This window comes from Dermacentor albipictus, chromosome 4 (assembly GCF_038994185.2).
Source record: "Dermacentor albipictus isolate Rhodes 1998 colony chromosome 4, USDA_Dalb.pri_finalv2, whole genome shotgun sequence".
Taxonomy (NCBI): Eukaryota; Metazoa; Arthropoda; class Arachnida; order Ixodida; family Ixodidae; genus Dermacentor; species Dermacentor albipictus.
The window spans coordinates 54,357,235-54,373,054 of NC_091824.1; the positions used below are offsets into that span (position 1 = coordinate 54,357,235).

The 15,820-nt window shown below is 48.5% G+C and overlaps 1 protein-coding gene and 1 long non-coding RNA gene across 8 annotated transcripts in view; one reads left to right on the plus strand and one right to left on the minus strand.

Moving 5' to 3' along the window:
- LOC135909141 (uncharacterized) overlaps positions 1-1,349 on the plus strand; it is a 105,860-nt gene extending 104,511 nt beyond the window's left edge. Inside the window, exon 2 of the long non-coding RNA XR_010566590.1 lies at positions 983-1,349. This is a non-coding gene — a long non-coding RNA (uncharacterized lncRNA). The remainder of the gene's footprint in view (positions 1-982) is intronic.
- Positions 1-15,820, minus strand: part of LOC135909139 (protein sax-3-like) — a 462,790-nt gene that overhangs the window by 229,391 nt on the left and 217,579 nt on the right. The gene's annotated exons all lie outside the window — the stretch shown is intronic.

The window sequence follows — 15,820 nt, forward strand, 5'->3', positions numbered from 1 at the left end:
CGAGCAAATAAAAAAAATGTCGAATACAATGCATTATTATTATAAGAGGAAGCCGGCTTGAGTTGAGCTATATACCAATGAGCCGACATTACATGTCCAGATTTACGGAGATATTAATGCGAAAGCACTATATGCTCCATCACGTGAAAATCTGTCGTCATCGACGCTGTCGCCAAGTCAGGGTACCAAAAATGACCAAACGCGCAAAGAGTAAAAACGCGTCGAAATATTGCTGGGATTGACGCAAAGCTTATCAGGCAGGTTCCTATGGACAACGTATATTAGCGTCATTGAAAAGTAAACTTGGTAGATATTGGTCTGTGTGGGAATCGAACCCTGGCCTCCGGGATGCGAGAAGAGCATGCTTCCCGGACGCCATGGCGGGTGCATAGTGCTGTCTGTCTAAATGTGTGCCTAGTGCATGCTTATTTGCACACGGCCCGTCGCAGCCATCTGGCTGACTAAAGCTGTGGCCTAGAGGGTGCCTCACTGGGCACGTGACAGTGAACAGCGAATGGGGAGGCGGTGGCGCCACGTCGTTAGTGTCCAACATGGGCGCGTTCATGGAGTTCCGGGGTCTACAACCGGTATAATGCTTTCGCATTCCCACACGTAAGCCGTCTCAAGTCACGCTGCGAAATTCTTTATCACAGAGAATAGACACGCGCTTACTGGCAGAAGTTACCGGACACAGTACAGAGGTTATAACAGAGCTTGCATTTGGTGCGAATATAACATTCGTATGTATATCCACAAATATATCCACGGAGCTACCGGAGCCAGCAGCCTCCGCCATGACAGACCCGCCCGGCAAAAAAAAAGTTTCGCTTTACTATCCGCACTTCTTGCTCCCTCGAACAGTAGTCTGCTAGAACCTCCGTACCGGTAACAGTGAATCATTTTGCATCACTGTCTATCCCAAGTTCGCTGCGTCTCTTGAGGTAACGAGAGGCCCACCGCATTTTCTCGTTGCCTGTTCCAGGTCGCTTCGACGCTCTCGCCCTCGGTCACGCCAGCCACCGCAAGCTTCGCTCAGAACAAGGGGTGCGCCAAGAGGAGTGAGAGGGGGAATAGGATAGCGGGAAGGAGAGGAGGATGGACGGCCATTTATTTCAATAGGAAGGAAGACGACTGTGCTAATGGCTCACGAGCCACTCGGATCCAGCAATTTGTCTTGGGCCTCCGCTGCTGCTACGGCAGGTCGGTTTGAGCGCAGCTCGTCTAGTGAACGTCTCTAGGGAGGGATTGCGAGCCGCAGCCGTCCTTTTTCTTTTCTTCCCTCTCTCAATGCTGCTCCATACCTGCAGCCAGTGTCATCAGTCCATATTAAACAGCGCAATTCTTCTTTCGTGAATGTTGATGTTTGATTACACTGTTTTCGCCAACGCCTACGGCACCCTTAGTACGATGGCTGACTTACCCACCACCACGATTATGCGGTAACTATAGCGTTCCGAGGTAAAAACAGAGACAGATATTCTTTTAAAGAAAAGTTACAGAGGCACTTAAGCCTCCTTACGTGCATTGAATGCGAAAAGCAGTATGCCTCTTCTCCGCGATACTTTTCGCTTGGTCATGTGCTCGAATTGGGCAAAGTCAATTTTGAGGGTGGGCCACGCAAATATTGGGGATGGGCCAAACCAATTGCGGGAGTGGACCAGGCCGGTTTTGAAAGTGGGTCAACTGAATTTTCGAATTGGGCAAAGTCAATTTTATCTGTGTGGGCCACAGCGCCCGCCCAATCACACCGCGGCTGTTCACCGTGGGGTATCGCATTGCGAGCAGGCGAGCCGTCCGCAGCAGGTCCAGCGCCGGGAACGTGATGGTATCATGTTGGTTTTGGCACCATCGCACGTTGACGCCGGACGTCGGATTTCTCGCCGCTTCATGGGGCATATAATGATATCGCATTTAAAAAAAATGCGCATTAACTGTCTCACTCATGGTGTACACCTCAGTGGCACTATGGGAAATGGGGTTGAAGGAGAAGAAATAGAGAGAAAGATGTGGAAGGAATCCAGTTGAGTGCCCCGACGCAGCCATTCTGATGTTGAACGCAGATCGCCCCCAAAAAATGAAAAAAAAAACAGCATGTATGCCAAGCATTGGGCGCATGGTAACGAACGTACCCGTTGGTGATACAAAATTATTCCGAAACACTCCACGCAGCCTCTATGAAAGCCCTCGTATTGCTTCGGGGCGTTAGACTCACTCATATTGTACTCTTTTGGATCTTACTCCTCTATAATAACCTTCATACGCTCAAAGCGACACATGCGAACTTGAGCGAGAGTACACTGTGTGGTCGATTGATTGTTTGATTGATTGCTTAATTAATGTTAACGTCACAAGGCAACACGAGTATGCCAGACGCTGTAGTGGAGGGCTCCAGATTAATTTCGCCCACCTGGGCTTCTCTAAATCGCGTCTAGCCCATAAGAAACAAGCGTTTTTTACTTTGATGACACTAAAATGCGTTTGCAGCGGCTGAGAATCGCGCCCGCGATCTCGCGCTCAGCTACAGAATGCCTTGACCACTAAGCCCCCTGGGCGCGTTACAGTGCGAGGTGGAATCGCGGATAAGACTGAGCTCACATGTGAGAGATTGTGCGCTACCGTCGTCTTGGCATTCTACACCACTTGGCATTCATAGTCTGTTATCTCAGCATCTGCAGGCATCGGTGTGCCACGCTTCTCGTCTTAGAGGCCGCGCGCGTACTTCACGGCAGTGCCCCTAGGTGGCGCAGCCTTTCCAGAACGAAGCTCAAGAGAGGAGCCAGGTTACCGCACGGCGCGTTTCTCAGTGTTTTCACGCAATGGCGCGCCGTGAATTTCGGAGGCCACGTGCGGGCTTCGTGGCGGCGACGCTAGATGGCGCCGAGTGTTCTTATGAAAGCGCGAAACAGGAATGCCGCTTCAGTGCACGCCTCATAGATGCCTGGTAGAAATAATACGTGGTGTCGCTATATTTATTCAATGCTAACGCATTTTTTTTTTTTTTTAAAATTATGGGGTTTTACGTGCCAAAACCACTTTCTGATTATGAGGCACGCCGTAGTGGGGGACTCCGGAAATTTCGACCACCTGGGGTTCTTTAACGTGCACCTAAATCTAAGCACACGGGTGTTTTCGCATTTCGCCCCCATCGAAATGCGGCCGCCGTGGCCGGGATTCGATCCCGCGACCTCGTGCTCAGCAGCCTAACACCATAGCCACTGAGCAACCACGGCGGGTAATGCTAACGCATTACCGCCGGCAGTGATCGCATGAGATGGGTTCTGCCTTTATTTTTTTATACTAATGTTTCTAGAGGGACGTCTAGCCCTACAATAGTTTAATCAATGCACGGTTGATGACTACTACACGGATGTTTACACAATTTACTCACAGGCAAGACACGTGGACTCTTGGGAGGTAGGTCCCAGCGGGGTTTTTTTCCTTGGGTGTTCACCTTTATGTAGTCTTAGATCCTAAGGTTGTCAAGGAATAAGTATTTCGTGGTCAGAATTAATGTCATTGTCCAATTTCCGTCGCCTCATTACGTCTCGGCCCTCTCCCGGCTTGTATTTTCTTTGATCTCGAGGGTGCTTGGTAAGTATACCGGCAGCACAATGCCTTCTCTTTATTGTATCGTCATTAGCATTGTTGGGATAATCCACTCACTTTATGATATGTTCGTTTCTGTGTTCTAACTGTTTTCCCGGTAACGTTAGCCATTGCGTAGTCAATCCTCATGTGTTGACTCATGCGCTCAAAGCGGCACATGGGCTGCTGCACTGAGAAAACCGGGTTCGAAATTAACCCTCGGAACAATTTAGGTCACTGAGTATGCGAGGCTCGGCATGTGGCACTCTTAAACCAAACTATATCACGACAACTTTGACGCCAAGTGCTTGGCGTAATAAGACCTGCGTCATATAAATTCAGACAATCTAGTCTGAATCTATTCGCGCTCTCCAGGTATGCTGACTCCGGTGCTCGAGTTATTTCTCCGAAGCCGTAAAGCGGTGATGCGTTCCTCGCTCATGCCATTTTAGCAGTGTATCAGCGCTCTTCAGTATCGCGGGAAACGATCGAGGGGGCAAAAAAGAACCGCATGTTCAATTTGCCACAATGCAGAAACTGCAATAGCGGTTCGATTAAGCTTCCGAAATTCTCCGAATGACAAAAAATGAACAAATAAATTCTGACGTTTTTAGGCGCCAAACTATGGTATGGTTATTATGAGGGACGCCATAGAGCAAGGGCTTCGGATATTTATTTTTTACCCGTGGTGTTTTCTTAACACGCACCCAATGCGCGGTACATAGGCGTTTTCGCATTTTACCCCCCATCGAAATGCGGCGGCCGCGTCCGGGATTTGATGTAGCGACCGCTTGGTTAGCAACACAACGACATGGTCACTAGACCACCCCAGCGGGTGATAATAGGTGAACGAAGTTGTGGTCAATAAAGCTACGGATTCAAAGATTGGAAGAAGCTCTATCCTAGGGCAGAAACAGCGCGTCCTGGCACAGCTGTTCATCTCGCGCGTATCCCCCTACTTGGAACCTCTGAACATGGACCCGTAGTCAGTATAAAGTATTTCCGCCAAAGCTGCTCGTTCCAGCCGATGCCTGACAGTCGTTATGTCGGACATATTGCCGTCAGAGGCTGGGAGCCAGCAGCAAACACCACTTACACGAACGCAAGACTGTCTTACTTCGGCCCCCGTTTCTATAACTTTACGAGTCTGTCAAAGCATGGGAAAACTAAACAGGACGCGGTAAGGCATGCCTCTCATACTGAATTCACGTTACGTTTATTTTAGGTTGCAGCATGACTGCGAATGCTAGCCTCTTTAAACCATGAATGTGCCGTTCATGGTTTAACCATGCTCAGCGTTCGAATAACTACCGGGCGCCCACAGTAGCGCATTACAAAGATATCAGAAAACGCGAGAGTTAATGTGCCTTATTTACCCAACGAATTTCGTCACTAACTTTACCCTTTATCGTATACGCGGTGAGTTTCTCTACAGCACTCGTTCTTTGCAAGCAAAGAGGCTAATTCTGCCAGATATAACGTGGCCGGCGTTATAAACGCAGTCTCACGCTCCACGAGGCACCTTTGCTTCCTTTAGAAAGGCCAAAGATTGCGTCGAAGCTCTGCCGACTCGTAAGCAGCCTGCTTGTCGAGTGCTTCCTTGGCCATCATCTCTATCCCGGCCACTGAACTTCCGCCGCGCCACCTATAAATGCTGGAAGGTGCGAATTAGGCTGTGTCTGCGTCGTCACGAATTGTCTCCTAAAGCTGGATTAGTCACTGCGTAAACGGGAACACGGCACCTTTCGTTATACCACTGGTGATATCTGTGCTGCAAGGTGCCGGAAATAGCGTGTAATGGGTGACCAATAACTCTCATACGCAAATAGCTGCGGCATTTTCTTTGTCCAAAGTCACGTATGCTGAGTTATTGAGCTACGGGCCTCTGTGTTCGTGAATCCGCGCCGTAAATCACTCAAGCCCGAGCCTGCGGCGATCCGCCGTTTCCTAACTGATGTCACCGGTCCACGACTTTTGTATATGTACGGTTGAAGGCAATTTACAGGGAGAATATTTAAGAGAAAAACTGGCTACCGAAAAGAAAAGTGCACGTAGGTAATCAGCGGTGACGTTAAAGCCGCCTCTCTTGTAGCTATCTGACCTTGCAGAAATCACGCGGGAAAAAGTGCCCAGAGAATAGTTAATTTCAACTCAGGCTGCGACAGCGTCCCTATACATCAGCCTTGAGCCCTCAGATAGCATTATTTCTTGCCTGCGTTTGGCGGGGCAACGTGCAATTGCATGCACAGTTCAGAAGCGTAAAAAAAAAAGAAAAAAAAGAAAGAAAGAAAGAAAGAAAGAAGAAACGGCCTTCCGTTTGTTTGACCTTGCAGGTTGTTTTTAATCTAACGTAAGTATCCTGTCAGCGGAAACAGTATGAAAACTGCGCGTGAGCATTTCCGAAACCTGTCTACTTCACGTAATTGATTGCGGGCGTGGTGTAAGTGTACACTGAGCCTAGAGTGAATACGTTTCTTCACTACACGCCAATGTAGAGTTAGCCTCGCTTTTACATCTCGTTACTGGGCGTTTTCACTCTAAGCTTTCACTCTAGTATACTTTTTTTTTATTGTTACTTCGTGGAGCTAACAACTCGGCACATCCTGATGTCTGCTGTCACCTCGCCCCGGATGCAAGTCAAGGAAGGTCGAGACGCCGACACGCCTTGCAAAACTCCCTACATTGTTGCACTGCCATACGTCAGCGCAAACCAAAGCGCGAGCAGCTTAGACTTTCAGTTTCCTTTTTCGCACAAAGTGTTTAGTGATGCAAGTTGAATAAAATTTGCGTAGCTGCGCAATGATCTTGTTGCGCTCAACGTGACAGCTCCTCCTTTTTCTTCCTTCTTTTTTTTTACCAACTGATATATTCACTCTGCCCGAGACCATTGGGAATTCTAGTACAGCATTAACAAGCTGCACCAAAATTCTACTACGAAAAGTGAAAGATGGGTGTCTGAAGAAGCAAGCAGACTAGCTCTAAAGGCTGCACTTGTCCGGACGTCTCTCTCGCCGTCGACCTATCTACGGTGTAGCCCACCCCACACCGAGTACCTTTTCGAGACGCGCGCACAAAAAAGTTCACTCCAGGAACACGCCGAGGGTACACATACCACACCGCCCTCCGTCTCCGGGCCTCGTCCGCCGCTGCAGCTTCCGGTTCTTCCCGGACTTCCGCTCCCTCCTCTATGCATGGCTGCTGTCCCACAATTCCTTTCTTACACCGATAGCGACGGGTGGTCGTCACATTCTTTGCCATTCTTCCGCAACGCCCTCTATACCGTCCCGCGGTCTCTCGTTTCGCCCGTTTTGTTTTTATCCTTCTTTCAGAGCCTCTTCCCCGTCCACCCCTCGCTGGTCCTTCATATGACGTCTTGCTATGCATGTCTGAGACCGCGGTGCACTGCTTTGCACTTAGGCGCGAGGCTGGCAGCAACAGCAAAGGAGCCGTAGTCGAGTTCCCCGAACTTCGTCTTCCTCGGCTTGGCTGCGCACTTCTTTACTGCGCTCGCTCTCTTTGCCGCTTGCTCTCGGGCCTCTCATCGTGTGCGCTGGATGAGGATGGTGGCAGCGTCCACACTGGAGGGCCTGAACTTCGTCTCGTCGCCGTCCGTGCTTGCGTAAACACGAGCGCGCGCGCACACGCGCGGACGGAGCACTTTTGCTCCTCGTCTTCCCACTGACACTCTCGCTTTCGACTTGTGCGCGCCGGGGAACTGCTCTTCTTTCGGCACCGCGCTAGAGGCCGGCTTCCTTTTTTTTTTGGAGGGGGGGTGTAGTGCTGGCTGGCGGCGCCCGCACACCGAAGCGCTTCGCCTGACTGTGTACATATGCAAGCAGGTCCCACTTAGTGGGGCCTGTATACGAGCGCAGCGCCCTGTTTGTCCTGCTTGCGACCGGCGTCGTGGCTCTTGTTCTTCGAGCTTCCCACTTACAAAGGCGAACGCGAAGATGTCTCAAGACGTTGGCGAACGCTGGACCTGTCAGTCATCGCACATTAGGCCCTCGTCTCTCTATTAAGGAATCGAGTTTCCGTCTAAACAGCGGACTTGAGCTTCTGTCGAAGAAAAGCATGATGGCGAAGATATTTTGGTGCGTGTATCAAAGTTGCATCGGCTGCTCTTTTCTTAGCAGAAAAAAAAATGAATGAACTAAGTTCACCATCCAAAATTCAATTAAGCTTGCGCAATGTTAACGGCTATGTCGCTTTTTTTTCCATTTGAGTGCCGTACGGACAGCGCGGTTCATCTGTTTTCGGAGCGCCAAAGACGCAGCGAATAATTTATGTTGTTCGACAGTGCTTAAACTTTGAAATGGCAGTTCGTTTTGAAATGCAAGAATTGTGCTTAGACTCGTCAACGTCAAAACTAAAGCACGCTGTCAAAGCAACCTCCATAAAGGCAAGGTCAGGGGAAGGGGAGCGTTTTCAGATTTAAAGCTAACAGCCGACGTAGTTTTGTTGTTCTGGTTATGCATCGTGAGGCATAAATTTGACATCTATCATGGCAAGATTGCAATAATAAGTGTGCTGATAAGTACGGCGTCAGGAGGCACTTGAAGATATGCAAAACTTGAAGCCTGTCGCCACCCCCACTCATGAATAGCTGCTTTAAATTCACTTCATGTCAGTTACATTTAGACTCGAGTGTATGAGAGCCAACCAAGTCCTCAGAACCAGCACAGGTGCAACAGTGATTTATTAACCTGATAGACGTGCACATTTCACGCGCCTTAGAAACGGCCTCAAAGCACATGCTGGCGTTTAAGGTGTCATTCGTCTGCCTATTTGTTTTCTTGTGTCTCTTTGTAGTAGTTTTGTTTCCTTGTATCTTGTTAGATGTATGCACGCCTGCATAAGCAGACCTCAGCCTGAAAACTGCTTTTCTTTCTTCTAGGTATTCTAGCTGCGCTTAGCTACTGACATATTGTTAAAGCATTTACTAGTGTACAATAACAATATTTATTTGGGCTACTTTTGCCCCGGGCCACATTTCTCACCGCGAGCTAACCTTGTACGTGCAATCCATGCTCAGCGCTCAGAACACATGTATGATCGCTGAAAAAAGAGAGTTCGCGATATCGGAAACTCAGCTATGAATGGCGTCCGAAGTGCTACTAACATTCTCATCTCGTTAACAGTTTCGCGAGGCACGTTCGCTGATTTGCCTTCCCTCTTTGTCGTACCAGGCACGACAAGATTCGAAGCCCGTGGCACTTCAGAGGGGGGGGGGGGGGGGGGAGGTACCCTCGCCGGGCGATGCTTTCCCATCGAGGACCCTGCGCCTCTTGACTGAACAGTGCCGAGTGAATTGTGTGTGTGCATCGCCGGCCCTTCTCCCCCAGCAATCGTTTGCAGCAGCAACAGCAGCACCAGCGCTTGTCGAGGTCCACTCGACGTGTTTGCTTCGCTCTCAACGCGGTCTGTCCTCTCGGTCACTTCGACATTCGCTGCCGTGTCCTCCGCGGACAGGCGCGCTGTTTATTTCTTCGGAGACTCTTCTTTTCTCCTCCCTGGGGCTGGGACGAACCAGCCTCTCGAACACGTTGGCTGCCTGTCATCGTCATATTCTTGCCCTTGTGTCAGTGTGGCCGTCGTGCAACGCCGTGGTGGCATCTTTATTTCCAGCCGATGTGCTGGTGTCCTCGACAAGTATCCAAACAACGTCTGTTCGGGAAGCAGGACTGACTTCCGCCTTCTTTCCAGCGCTCCTTTCTTTTTCTCGCACTTCTCACCTTATAGCTACACAGTTTCCATCGCTTGTCTCCGTGAGCTGGGAAGAAACAGAGTTGAAGGCTCTGTTGTTGCTAACGTATTTCGGCAATTTCGACTCATTCGCTCTAATTCTTTCGCTTTCTTCTACCGAGGCGCGGCGTCGCAATTTGGTGCTCTTTCCCCCAGTTCAATGAAAGTGTCGCATTGTTATTTATTCATTAGTAAAACAGTACATAGCAAGCTTGTCTCTGCTACGCGAGCATTTAGAAAAGAAGTTTTTGATTACTGTTTAATTATAGGACAACCGTCCACTCAAAGCATGCAACTCCCCCGCTTTCAGGCAGTCTCCGAATTCTCTAGGTGCATGAAATATTTGCCGTGCTGTTACGGAATTATATTGATTAATATTCGTGAGGATTATTTGAAGGGTGGCCGCTGCGTTCACAGCAAATCATGTTATTCAACTAGCTACTTCATTAACGATACTAATTATTGTTTTCTTTTATTTCATTAACCTTCTTTCGCCAATATTGCATCATCGAATATCTGGCAGTGCTTAAATTATTTACAGTGAATTTTGAGAGTACAACTACTTCTGTTATCATCATAATCATCGTCGTCACATTAATGTGCACTGAACGAGGATGGTATCTCCCAGTGGTAACAGAAGAACCACGGCCCGTGTCCGCAGACGCTGCTCGGAAGGAGCGTGTCATCAGAGCGCCCGAAGCGCGTGAGAGCCTACGAAGGAATGCCCACTGTGCTAAACACGCACGCTTGAAGAAGGTGAATGTATCTGAACCATCCGAATGTGTTGTAGCGGCGGTACAAAACAAATGTCAAAGGAGAACAGTTTCTATGAAGGCAGTGTTGAAGCACTTGAGGCTGGTACATCTGTAGGACCACATGTAGAGCCGGCTTTGAACCTTGTGGACACCTGGAAATTCTGTTCCCGCCAAAACTTTATTCCCAGCGTGCCACATCGGCAACGAGTTTCGGCGGTCGGGGCGTGTGCCTTCCTTTGGGGCCAAAATTCGCCGACCGGAATGTCACAGATTTCTGAGGGTTCATGCGCTTCGCGTCGCACAGTGCAGACAGATAAGCAGTCACTGAGTTGATAAGAATGATAAGGAATGTTGAGGGGTTATATGGGTCTTATCACCGTCGATGATGGTTCGACGCGGATGGATAACGTGCTAAAAAGCGATAAGAGCTTATAATGGTCGGAGCAATTCAGATAATTGGTTGATGAGAACTGTTAAGGGTTGATGAAGGTCGAATCAAGTGCTATAAGGTTGATAAGGACCGATAAGGCTTGATAAGGGCCACACTAAGTTAGATAAGATTGATAACAACCGATAATTATTGATAAGAGTTGATGAGGCTCGCATTGAGTCCGATAAAGTTGATAACGAGCGGTAAGAGTTGATAAGAGCTTATACTGGTCGGCTAAATTTTGATAAGATTGATTGGCTGCGTGGAGGTGACCAAATGACACAATGCTTACGCATACTTAGACAACTCCAGTGGAGTTTGTGCGTAAGTTTCATTTTATGCTAAGTGTAGATCTCCTGAATTAATTTCAGTGATCGGATGAGCCAGAGGTTCTTCGCAGACCTATTCAGCCGAAATTCAGCACTTTTCTTCCTTGGTGGTGGTGATAACTTTATTTTTGATAAACTTTATTTTTCTTCCTTTACTTACTCTAAAGGCCCACAGGGAATTGTAGAAAGCGGAGCGGGGCATCTTGGTATAACGTAGACCCATAAACTGATTAGCACAAAAAAATATAAGGCTTACGAGGGGGCTAGAATTGCGTAAAGTACAAAACACTACAACATGAGACAAAGCGCAAAACATCGTATTTCGTTATAATGGTGGGAAACATCATAGATAACATTTCCGCCCAAGCAATCCGTACAGATGGCAAACCAGCGAAGTTGAAACGTACGGCCCCGGTGTTTATCACTGGGTCAATTCCGACCGTTCATTAAAAGACGGCTTGGAAGGCTGTCAGATCTTCGTTACGCAGTTGCTGATTGTGCTCGGCTGCATGAGCCTGTTCTTGTACCCGGACTGCAGAGAGAAAGAGTGAAAGAGAGAGAGAGAGAGAGAGAAATGCAAAGGAAAGACAGGGATGCTAACCAGAGATTATCTCCGGTTGGCTACCCTGCACCGGGGAGGGGCAAAGGGATGTGATAGGTGAGAGAGATAAAAATAAATTTAAGAACACACACAGATGCATACGATACAGAAGTGTTTCTGTGGGCACTGTCACGCAGTCTGCGAAGGCGTTCCTAGTGTTACGCAGCGTCACCGTCCAATCCTACGTCACACAGTGTGCAATCACAATTTGTCACAAAGTCTCGATCATTTCTTTTAAGTTACGCAGCAGCGCCTTTTCCAAGGATGTTGTTTTCCGTTAGTGGGCGCTTGTCCAGTTGGTCTAAGGATGGCTAAGAGGGCTGCTCTTTGCGGATTGAAACGAGGGTACTCAAAAAGAAGGTGTGTGATTGTTTCGTTGCACACGCAGCAGTCACAAAGTGGGCTATTGGCCAGTCTAATAAGAAAGGAGTACGCATTTGAAAATACTACTCCAAGCCATAGATGGACTAGAAGGGTGCAGTTACGTTGTGGAAGTTCGGGCGGACTACGGAGCTGTAAATTAGGGTCCAGGGAATGAAGGCATACACTCGTGAATTCGGATGGACTCCACTGAGCTAACGTTAATTCACGCGCAAGTGCGGAAAGTTTTTTTGCTGCATCTGCTCTCTAAAGAGCAATGTCAACGCAGTTGACGCCGTCATGGGCAGATCGGGCAGCTCGTCTTCTCGGTCATTGCCATGTATGCCGCAGGGACTAGGCAAACACTGATATATTATATCGTGCCCTTCGTCAACTACGTGATGGTGGACTTCTCTGATCTCTGCGACGAGCTGCTCATGGGATCCACGGCACCGTGCTGAGCGTACACTCTGTAAGGTTGCCTTGGAATCACAGATGACTGACCATGCATCGGGTGGTTCCTCCTGATAGAAATGAAGAGCCACACGCAGGGCTACCGGTTCAGCAGCTGTCGTTGATAAAACATTTGACGTTTTTAGCTGTATTTTGACTGATCTTGCTGGTATCACCACTGCGGCAGCTCAACTTGTAGGTGTGACTACGCCATCAATGTAAACATGCACGCGGCCACTGTGCACCACATGTAAAAGTCCTAGTTTGCCCTGTTGCAGGGCAAACGAGGGCATGTTAGCTTTCTTCGCGATTCCTGGGATGGTGAGGCGTATTTAAGGTTTGTGCAGGCACCATAAAGGTGAGGATGGTCTTGCTGGAGGCATGTAGTTCGATGGCAACGAGGTACGATTGGCAACAATTATACGTGGGAAAGTTGTGTGTGGCCTTTCCGCACGTAAAACAGCAAGATGGCGAGAAGGAAGTCGGGCAACGTGTCGAATATGTGCCCTGAGAGCGTTGGTGGCTATGTACGTTGATACTGGGTGATCTCGAGCTATAGTCGTTGTCGCTGTAGACGCACACTTCGGAAGACCGAGACACGTTCTTAGGGCCTGAGCTTGTAGTCCCTGGAGTACACTCAGGTTTGTTTTCCAGGTGTTATCAAGCACAGGGAGGCTGTATCTTGCGAAACCGAAGAACAAGGCGTTATAAAGCTGCAGCATTGACCACACCGATGTGCCTCATGACTTTCCGCCGAGAAATTTGGGGCGATGTATTGTTGTCACCAACCTCCTCTTTAGGTATGAAATGTGCGGGCTCCATGATAGGTCGCAGTCGATAATTACCCTTAAAAGCGGTGTTTTCGTGCGTTTGCACTTGCTTTCCCATTGACACTTACAGAGTAAGACTTCGTTGCCTTCCGAGGGAATGTAATAAGGCAGCATTTCTCTGAAGACAGATCTAAGTTCTGTTTTCGCAAGTACAGTGATGTTAACGTAGCTGCCTTTGGTAGTCTTGCTCGTACCTGCAGTGGTGTTACAGCAGACGCCCAGATGCAGACGTCGTCAGCATGAATTGATACTTGAACTGTGTTGGGCAAGCATTTTACTAGGCCTACAGGCACTAGGTTGAATAGCGTCGGGCTCATCATCCCTAATTGCGGTACTCCACGGAATGTTCGGTGTTGAATCGTGGCACCATCCTCGGTCATCACGAATAAATGCCTGTCGATCAAATAACTGCACAGCCACTGGAAAGTACGGCTACCGATTCCGGCTTCAATCATGGCCTCTATAATGGCATAATCTGCTACATTATCGTGGGCGCCTTTTATGTCAAGGTATAATGTCGCAGTGAGTCGTTTCAGACGTTGTCGATGTTGGACAAACGTGACCAAATCGAAGACATTATCTTTGGATGACAGCCCGCGCCGGAACCCAGCCATAGCATCTGGGTATATGTTGTCATTTTCCAGGTACCATTGCAGGCGCGTCAAAATCATTCTCTCCATTATTTTCCCGATGCAATTAGCCAGAGCGATGGGGTGGTGGGAAGACCAAAATAACGGTAATTTACCAGGTTTGAGAAATGCAGCCAAGCGGCTGCATTTCCATTCACGTGGAATCAAACCGTTGTGCCAAGACTAATTGTAATAGTTTAGCAACATGGGTCGTTGATTTCCGCCCAAGATTGGCGAGCGTCGCAGAGATAATGCCGTCCGGGCCAGATGAAGAAGAGCGCCTGCAAGTCACGAGTGCCGCTTCAAGCTCCTACATCGTAAATATTACATCCATGGAGCATCGGCACGGCGTAGACGAGCTCGTTCCCGGTTCTGCCCGCGGCATTGCTGATCGAAGGCTTCCTCCTCCTAAGGAGCACGTACGACGCGCGGCCTGCCCAGCCAGAGAGAAACTGCTGCGCGCGCGCTCGGCTGCGACGGAGAGCAACGACGTCCTGGCGCAGCTAATCCAACACTACCTAGATAGCACGAGGCCTTTTCACTCCAATCCATGATGTTATGTTACCTGGCCCAACTGCCATAGAATATGGCCCAAGTAGACAACAAGGATTTTGATGTCACCGCCTTCATCACGCAAGCGTTGTCAATGGAAATATCGAGCCAGGTAGCGTGACGTCTTGGATCGGAGGTGACGTCTTGGATCGGAGGTAAACAGGTGAGGTTGGCTAATCGCACGCCTCTCTTTCTCTCTTTATTTTTCGAAGATGCGCATAGGGTTGCGCCGGATGAGCTTTTGGCGTACAGCCGACCGACAGACGGACGGACAGACAGACGGAAAGACGGGCGAATCAGCTAGCCATATGCAGCTTCGCTGTAAGACACTTTAATTGAAAAATGCAGCTACAACCACATGTAGAAGTATAAGAAAAATTATTTGTAAGAAGCACTAGCAAAAATAAACGAACCATGACGTCATTTAAAATATAACATGCCACTGCACAGGGGGGACAACAATAAGGAACATTCTTTCTTTAAATGTCATCGGGCAGTTGATCAGCGAAATAAATTGCTTCAGTGTTTCTGAGAATTTATCTGCACTGACTGTATGTGTAGGCTACTTGCCCCGGCATGTGAGTGCGATCCTGAATTGCCAAATGGAGGAACGAAAAACGAGGTATATATATGACATTGCTGGCAAAGGTTGGTAAACTTTGCAAGAGCGGCTGAAGTGGCGCAAAAGCTGCAGCTGCTGCCTTTATTACAGTTGCAGTAAAGCGGTGGGGTTGGGGTAAATCTCGTGTAAAGGATGTTAGTCGAGAGTATTTCCGTCTTGTTTCTAGTGATGCAAGGTCAAGGCTCTTTTCAATTCTACATATACACTAATAAGAAGAGTAACCCGATGCCATGAACTTGGCTCTTTGTTCTGCAGTGATTCTCACCTGTTGACAAGGTATGCGTGATGAGAGTTCCAAATAACTTATCAATGTTCGAGTTTAGATCGCACGATTCAGTTGTAGGCATGGAGCTTTTTGCCAATAATTTTGTCAGCTTGGCTAAGTGTGTGTCGGAGAAAAAAATTGTGTTGTTTGCTTTTCCCAAAAGCGCTGTCGAAACGTGTGTTCCGCTACAGATTAGTAGGCAATATGGGAAGCATTTGACGCTTTCGTCGGTTCACCTGCTCACCAGCTCCACAGGGCAAAGCGAACACGGCAGCGGTGGACAAGTAAACTCCGTGCAATGGCGAACACAGCGTCACGTTCACGTGACCGCTTAGGTGCGTGGACTTCGGGATAACACTTCATTGGCTAAGAGCATTCCGTTTAACAAGCTGTGTGGAATCAATGGAAGCATAAATGCGATACTCTCATTTTATATGTATTGCTATATGACTAGAGAAAGAGAGAGAGAGAAGTCACAAGGAAAACGCAGGGCGATTAACCAGGCAGAGCCTGGTAGGCTAACCTGCAGTGGGAAATGGCGAAATGGGATTGACTATGCACTTTTCTATGGCATTGAAGGGACATCTGCAAGGAGAAAGCTCCTGACTATGTGCTACTGCGCCAAGTAGCCCATCCGAGTTTTGATGATGATTTCTCAGGCACGGAA